The 9,155-nt window shown below is 37.9% G+C and overlaps 1 long non-coding RNA gene across 1 annotated transcript; it reads left to right on the forward strand.

Moving 5' to 3' along the window:
- The first annotated feature begins 3,531 nt into the window (after positions 1–3,531).
- On the forward strand, positions 3,532–4,552 carry LOC135613537 (uncharacterized). Its single transcript, XR_010487330.1, has 2 exons — positions 3,532–3,882; positions 3,980–4,552. It is a non-coding gene; the product is annotated as an uncharacterized LOC135613537 (long non-coding RNA).
- Positions 4,553–9,155: the final 4,603 nt, after the last annotated feature.

The raw sequence follows: 9,155 nt of genomic DNA on the forward strand, positions 1-9,155 counted from the left end.
CACCACTGGTATTGGGTACTTGTCCTTGACAATGATGCTATTTAAAGCTCGGTAGTCGATGCACATTCGCCAAGTTCCGTCCTTCTTGCGTACAAGTAGCACCAGTGAGGAATAGGGCCTGTAACTTGATCGAATCACCCCTGTTTCAAGCATTTCCTTTACAATCTTTTCAATTTCATCCTTTGGAAGTCAACATAATGGTACGGTTGAGTATTCACTAGTGGCTTGCTTGGAAGAATTAGAATCCGATGGTCATGTTGCCGAGTAGGAGGAATACCACGCGGTTTAGCAAAAATGTCAATAAATTCAGCAAGCAATTAGATGAGATTTTGATTTCAATTTCTATTTTCTTCCCCTCTGGTTGCTGCTAGAGATGTATCAAAAAGGCACTATTTACCTTATGTAAAACTTTTTCCATTCGTTGGGTTGAAATAAGGGTTACGTTGCTTCCACGCTTCCCGCATAGGATGATCTGTTTGTCTTTGCAGTAGAATTTCATAATTAATTTAGAAAAGTTTCAAGAGACATCACCTAGCATCGTTAGCCGTTCTATGCCAAACATGGCCTCATAGTCATCAATTGGTAGGAGGAAGAAGTTAGTGATAATTTCTTGGTCTTACAATAATAGTTTCACCTACGGACATCTTTGGTCGCACTTTAGGATTCTACCGTCGATGACCTTTACGTCAAACTTGCTGCAACCTTCAATGTGGAGCACCATTCGAGCAGCAACCTTACTATTTAGGAAGTTATTAGTGCTGCCCGTGTCAATGAGAATAGTGATCGATTGTTGTTTGAGAAGGCCTCCAACTTTCATCATTTGCGGGTTTGAGTAGCCGGCTAGCACGTGTATCATAAAGTTGGTCGGTTATGGCTCCTCTTCTGCATCTTCTTCTTCATATTCAAGGCTCTCTTTTGGATATTCAATGACCTTTTCTTCTACTAGTTCAATCACAATAAGTCTTCATTTTTTTACAGCGATACTCGCGGCTCCATAGCTCATCGTAATGGCAACATAACCCCTTCGTAGATCGCTCCAAAAGCTCTTCTCTTGTCAACCTTTTTTATGCAGGGGCTCGGTTGACAGTAGGGGGGGCTGAGGGCTTTAGTATTGCTGGTCGTGGAGGGACCCTAGTCCTCCGGGCTTCATGGTATAATCGCTCCTCTTGAAGTCGTGCGAAAGAGATGGTTGCCATAAGCAGATGCGGTTGTCACGCTTTAACTTCTCCCCGGATCTTCGACTTCTAGCCCTCAATAAAGGTCCCCAATAGTTATTTTTCAAACCAATCATGATTTTAATTAGATAACATTTCAAACTTGATTTGGTACTCCTAAATGGTGGAGGTTTGTTGGATCTTTGCTAGTTGTTTGTTAATGTTCTCATAATCGGTTAGTCCGAAGTGGATCAGTAGTCCTTATTTGAATTGTCATGAGAGGACTCCATGAGTATGTTCAAACCAGTCAAACCACTGCATGACATCCCTTTCAAGATGTATAGTTATAATTTCTATCATAGATATGTCCACGGTTTTGTGGTACCGAAAATATCGCTCCACGCGCGAGATCCAACCAATCGGGTCTCCTTCTTCCCATATAGGGAAGTCCATACTCATGCGTGGATAGTAGGGATCGGCCATAGAGCCTCCCCTCTCTTAGAAGTCATCTCTTCGGTCAAAGCTCTCTCATTGATGTGATTTCTTCGGGCTTGGTGGTCGACCCAAATTGAGTTCGGTAAAGAGAGTATGAATCTTATCTTCCATTTGCATCTTGAAGGCTTCAAATTTAGCTTGATTGCTTCCTTACATGTCATAATATATGCCTCCAAATCTATAATGTTAAGATCCCTCTTTTGTTGTCAGGTTAAAGGCATGTATCGGTTGAGAGAAGTGGTGGTCAAAAGAGTTGGTGGATTGGTGGATGTGGGCTGCGGTTTAGGCTTGTTTTGTATTTTTTTGGATGTGGTTTGGTAGAGTTTAAGGGCTATGATGGTAGTGGATGAAGGTTAGGGAAAAAAGTTTTAGATCTACGGTAGATGGCAGCAAATGTTTGATAGAAATTGGTGAAAGTTGCTGTAGATATGTGTTGTCTTATAAGAGCAGAATTGTCGTTGAAGAAACATCGATTTCTCGATGAAATTTCCAACAAAAATCGAGAGATTTGAGGAGGAAATTTGACAGCAAAATATTAGTTTAGATAATAGCAATAATGATAAATTTAATCAAGAAAATTTTGATAGTATAATAGCAAGGAAATTGGTGCAAATTGCGATAGCAGAATTCTCATAAAAAAATTATAGCGGTTTGTGACAAAAATTCGTAGCAACACAAAAACGATTTTAGAGATGAATTCCTCAATAGATCAATCTTAGATGGAAGCCAAAATGATCTATAAAGCGGATAAGAAATTTCATTCAAAAAGGATATCAAATAGATTGGTTAAAGGCAACAATATACGGCTGAAATTTTCTATAGTAATCCTTTGTTCACAAAGATGATGACTTTTGCGACGAAAGAAATTCGCAGCATAGGATAAATAAAAAGACTTCTTCTTGATATTTTGAATGAAAAATTATAGCAGTAAAAGGTATTGGTGATAGGAGAATACCATATCTCTGATGCAATTGGAGGTGACGACAATAGATTGATTTGATCTACGATATAAGATAACAGTGGAGATGGTAACGTCAAGAGCAATTGTGAGAATTGCTTAACTGGTGGTGGGTGGTAGGGATGGCAGCAAAAGCAGCAAGATCGCTGCTCTGATACTAGATGATAGAACCTCAGAGGAATTATATGAAAATTGATCTTTAAGGAAGATCAAACCTTGAAACCCTATAGGGGTTCCACCCTCCTAGAAGTCACCAAGTGGCTATAATGATAGATAGATCATATTCTCAAAGAGATGGAGGCTATATGTTTATATAAGGCTCCAAACCCTAGCCCTAGGGGCTGCTTCCTAAGTGAGTTACCCCTTTTACCCTCAACCCTAACCAACCAGCCCAGTAAAAGGGTGCGGCGGTTAGGAAGCCCAAAGATCCAAATATAAACCCTAGCCACTCTTCTTTATATAATAGAAGCGGCTAGATGGGGTTTATTACAATCTCACAGGGTTTTGTTAGTTGTTTCTTGGTTGAGTATGACCTAACCCTGATAGGGTCTTGTATATGCCGTGGTATTATCAAAAGCACGATTATTATAAAAATAGTTAACTGGACCAATTTCATAAATCCATAGGAATAGGGAGGAAATATTATGCCAAATAAATCCTATTGGTCCCACGTCATGTCCCAGTCCACCGGTGACGGCCGTAACCAACCAGGAAACAGGCATCGCCTCGCTGCTGACCTCTGGGTCCCATTTTCGGACAAGTGGGAAGCGGTGTTTTCCCTGACTGGTGTCTATGCTAAAACGCAGAAGGTTTGGTCCTGTGGTTCTTGGCGACGGAAGGGCTGCGTCATCTTGTCGCCCGCCTGGCCCGCTTTCTTCTTTAATCCGGCCCAGAACGCGGTCACGTTCAATCCAAATGGTCGCTTGTTGCGGAAGGTTTGGTCTTGTGGTTGGTTCTTGGCGACGAAATGGCTTCTACACCTATCGACCCACTTGTCCGCTCTCCTCTTTAATCCGGCTGAGAACGCGGCGAGGTTCAAGCCAAATGGTCGCTGGGTTCCGTCTCTTCTTCGTCTCATATTAATTGTTGTTTGGATGATGCCCGAGGCAACCCTCGTTCCTCAGCCGCTCCCCCTTCCCTCTCCCTCAGCGCCTCTTCGTTTCTTGGATCGAGATGGCCCGCTTCGGTGGATGGATCCGGTTCTTGATGTCGATCCTCCGAGTTCTCATGGAGCGGCCCGTCCCGAGCGAACTCGAGCTCGTTTTCTGATCCCAGGTGAGCCGAATCGCCGATCGGTTTCCTTCTGTTTTCTTGGAGGAGCTCTGGATTGAAGATCGTTCTGACTGCTCAAAAAGATGGGATTTTTACGCAGGTGAATGATGAGATCGTTCGATTTCGTGGATGGATTCGGTTCTTGCTCTCGTTCCTCCGATTTCTCATGGAGAGGCCCGGCCGGAGCAAAGTCCAGCTCCTCTTCTGATCCCAGCTACACTTCCAGATTTCTTCTTCCACGTTCCATTCTGGTGATTCTGGTGCGTGTGTTAATCTCCTCAAGACTCGACCTTTGGCACGTGATGATGAAGCCGAACACCACTGAGGATGAACGCAATGATCTTGACAAGAAAAAGGGCAGAGGGATGTCGAGGAAGCAGATTGGTGGATCTTTGCAGAGATCTCTGCAAACAGAAATCCTCCATGGCATCAGCAACAATTCTTGACTCTGCTCTTGACTTCCTTCTGAGATGTAGATACGCAGGGAAAGCTGTCCATGTTGCTAATAGCTTAGATGTCCTTTGTTTTCTTCCTTCTCCTTCTTTGGAAGATCACCTTCCTTTCGAAATGCTCTTTAGTGTCCTGGCTCGATCAATAGATTGTTCTTCAAAAAGAAGAAACGTTTTCTACTACAAATTAGTTCACAGATAAAAATGTGTGTTAATGCTTAGAATTCCAAGTCTCACCCACCTCAGAAACAATTATGCAATGGATAGGGGACTCTGTCCAAAAGCTATGGCACAAAAACAATCTTGCTGAGTCTCAACAGTAACAGACAGTTTATGTTATTCCTGTTGTTTGGGGTTGCAACGTTCGCCTAATTCATATTTTAGGTATGAATTGATGTTTTAATTTTCTTTTTTGTGAAATCACATTTGATCTGTATGTTGTATTACAAATGCTTAAATAGTAATATTATCTCAGGGTAGTATATTTCTAAACCCTAACGTAAATTAGTATTTTAGTATTTCTAATAAAAATTTTTAAGTTTCTCAAATAGCATATGACATTCTCTAAAATGGATTACCACTATTTAATATAAATTCTAACTCTCATATGTTTTCTATAAAGTAAAATTTTATTTATTTTATTTTTAAATATTTATTTATATTTATTTAGAACATAAGGTCAACATGGTTGAATCTTGAATTTTGACGATGAAATCAATTGATAAGTTTGTGATCTAATATGCATTTTGAATGACGTAGGAGTAGCTTCGATCATGAAGAGATAATTTAATTAAAGTAGGAAGAATCAATGTTGGGCCGAAATGGAACATGTCAAAAGATTGGACATCGAGCCGAAGGATCGATCAATGTGTCGATAGAAGGCTCGTGTCATGAATTCGAGTATCGGCCCAAGAAGATAGGACATTACGCTAAGGAGATTGAATGTTGCGAGAAGACAACATGCCGATTGAGCAATATGCTGAAGGAGAGGACGATGCGCCGAAGGGCCGGACGAAGCGTCGGATGAACTAATGACATATCGGACAACATGTGATTAATGCTTTGTAATAATTTGTCTATATCGAGTTAGTTTAGGTCTAATTAAGTTGGGGGTGAAATAATGCCAACTCAATTAGGGGCCAATTGTGCCTAAATTAAGGTTGAATTAGACTTATTGTTTGACCCATTTAGTGTCCTATAGCAGGGTCTGGTGGTGGTACCACTCAAACACAATCTTCAAGACTGTGTCAGGCGATGGTACCGCTAGACTGGGGGGTGGTATCGCCCAATGTCAGTATGTCAGGTGGTGGTACCGTCAAACTGGGCGGTGGTACCGTCCAGTGTCAGACTAACAAGAGGTGGTATCGCCAATATGCTGAAAACTCGGGGATTTGAATTTTTGCTCCAAGTTTTGAAGATATTTGGGTTCTATAAATACCCCACAAATTCTTACTTAGAAAACACATGAAAATAGAGTAAAAACTATGTGATTCTAAGGTTGTAAACTCTTTTAAGTATCGAGTCCCTCCTCCAAAAGCTTGGTGATAGTCCTAAGGCAGGTGTGTGAGGGAACACTTTTAAAAGAGGGGTGTAAAGGTTATCTCCTAGACCTGTGAAAAGGAGAAAAAGTGTAAGGGTAGTTGATCTTTGCCCATTGGAAAGAAGATCGGTAGTGGAAGCCGATGGCCTCGAGTGAAAAGGAATCGAGAGTGGCTGTAGGTCACAACGACCGAACCATTATAAATTTGGTTTGCATTTCTGTTTTGCTTTTCATTGTCATTGATATTGCTTTAATTGTTTATTACACTTATTCTAAGTTAAGTACATCTTCAAAATTTCTGACACGGATTTTTAATTGAACATTATTTTTCAAAACCGACGTTTTTATTATGAGCACTAATTCACCCCCTCCCCTCTTAGTGTTGACTTGGTCTTAATAGTTGGTATCAGAACCACGTTTCTCTCTATTTCGTTTAACATCCAAGAGAGATGACTTTTTTCGGCTTTCAAGAGATTCACTATATCATTTATCCTCCTATGTTCAATGGGACGAACTACACGTATTGAAAAACTCGAATGAGAGTTTTCTTACTTTTTTTAGATTTTAATTTATGGAATATCATTGAAAATAGTTTTCAAAAGTCTTCTAATCCAATGAATGAATGGAATGATTTGGAGAAAAAAACTTTTTCTTTGAATACTAAAGCAATGAACACTTTGTTTTGTGCCTTAGACAAAAATGAATTTAATCAGGTTTCTATTTATGAAACTGCACATGAGATTTGACACACTTTTGAAATTACACATGAAGGCATAAGTAGAGTTAAAAATTCTAAAATTAATCTTTTGATGTATGATTTTGAATTATTTCGTATAAAGCCACGTGAAACTATTGTTGACATGTATACCTATTTTACGGATGTTGTCAATAGTTTAAAAGCACTTGGTAAAGGTTTTTCTAATTTTGAACTTGTTAACAAGTTATTAAGATCCCTTCTAAAAAGTTGGGATCCTAAAGTTACGACAATACAAGAAGCAATGGACCTAAATAATTTTCTACTTGAAGAATTTATCGGGTCTTTGATGATCTATGAAATGACATGTATTGCACATGACGAGCTTGAGAACAACTTTTCAAAGAACATGAAGGATTTGACAGTTAGAACAAATGAAGACCACTTGAGCGAAAGTAAGTGATGATGATGCATGTTTTGATTTGGCATAAAAGACAAAGGTATGCTTATATAAAATAAATTACATAAATTTAAAACAACTAAAAAGGGAATACATTTTAAAAATCTCTTTATCTCTATCTTATTGATTTTTCAATAAGAAATTGATAAATCTATTTATGTCATTTTGAATCTCTTGAAAGTGATTTTAATGATTTAATGATTTGAATTTGAATGAGTTTTATCCTAATCATGATCTTGATTTCTTGATATTTGATACTTGAGATTTTGTTTATAAATCGAGATCTGTAACTCTTTATTCTCATATGATTCTTGTATTTTATTTAAGAGGAGATTTTCTATATGAATTATGAGATTTCTTATTCGTGAATCAAGATATTCTCCCATGTTTCTTTTTGCCACTTACTAAAGAGGAGAATTATCCATATGAATCATAATTTTTCTTGATTTCTCGGAATCTTAACTTGAGAATTTATTTTATGAAATATGATCTTGATGACTTGAGAATTCTTATGCATGAATCGAGATCATTTATTATTTGTTCTTCTACAATTATTGTTTTTGTTTACTAAAGATGATATTTATCTAAATTAAACATGATATGTCACTTGAGTTTTTAAGCTTTATGACTTGAGTTTTATTATGTATAATTCTTTTGTATTCATGAATTGTATATCTCATTATCAAATTAATCTTTCTTGATATTCTTCATGTGATGATTTGATAATTGATGTAAGGGTAAATAAACTATAATATTATATTTTTCCCTTCATTTTGACAATAATAAAGGGGGAGAAAGTATTGCTAGCTTACACATTTCAAGATGAAAACTTACTAGCTTGCATGATGTAAAACTTGTTAAAATTGCTAGCTTGCTCATATGAAAAGAGAAGCAAAGTTTGCTAGCTTGCATATTTCAAGAAGATGTAAAAATAGGCTATCTTGCACATATCAAAAGATGTAAAATTTTGCTAACTTTCATATGTGAAAAACTTGCTAGCTTACATATTCAAAACTTGCTATCTTACTAGCTTGCTAGCTTGCTCATCTGAAAAGAGAAGCAAAGTTTGCTAGCTTGCATATTTCAAGAAGATGCAAAAATAGGCTATCTTGCACATATCAAAAGATGTAAAATTTTGCTAACTTTCATATGTGAAAAACTTGCTAGCTTACATATTCAAAACTTTCTATCTTACTAGCTTGCATATCTTAAAAATTTACTAGTTACACTTCTCCTTTTTGTTGATGATAAAGGGGGAGAAGGTACGATGATAATCATGCATATTATGCTATGTAAAATTATGTATGATGATTTTAAAAATATATACGATGAATTGGTATTATGTATGCAATACTTATGATTTCAAATGATGTATGCAATGATGAATGTAATGACTTGCTGCACATGATTATTTTGATATGATATGTTACGGTTCTATTAATATGACATATTGATAAGGGGAGTTTAGTTAAACTCCATCATCAATTGATTGTCATCATAAAAAAGGGGGAGATTATTGAATCTCATATTTTGATGATGAAATCAATTGATAAGTTTGTGATCTAATAAGCATTTTGAGTGACATAGGACCAGCTTCGATCATGGAGAAATAATTTGATTAAAGCAAGAAGAATCAATATGGGTTGAAGTGGAACATGTCAGAAGATTGGACATCGAGCCGAAGGATCAGTCGACGTGTCGGCATAAGGCTTCATGCCATGAGTTCGGGCACTGGACCAAAAAGATCGGACATTGCGCCAAGGAGATCGGATGTTGCGAGAATACAACATGTCGATTGGGCAATATGCCGAAAGAGAGGACGATGTGTCGAAGGATTGGACGAAGTACCGGATGAACCAATGACATATTGAACAACATGTGATTAATGCTTTGTAATAATTTATCTAGATTGAGTTAGTTTCAGTCTAATTGAGTCGGTATTGGGGTGAAACAATGCCAACTCAATTAGATACCAATTGAGCCTGAATCAGGACTAAATTGGGCCTATTATTTGGCATATTTAGTGTCCTATAGTAGGGTCTGACGGTGGTACCGTCCAAACATAATCTTTACGATTGTGTCAGGCAGTAATACCGCCAGACTGGGCGGTGATACCGTCTAGTGTCAGTATGT

Source organism: Musa acuminata, chromosome BXJ2-6 (assembly GCF_036884655.1).
Source record: "Musa acuminata AAA Group cultivar baxijiao chromosome BXJ2-6, Cavendish_Baxijiao_AAA, whole genome shotgun sequence".
Taxonomy (NCBI): Eukaryota; Viridiplantae; Streptophyta; class Magnoliopsida; order Zingiberales; family Musaceae; genus Musa; species Musa acuminata.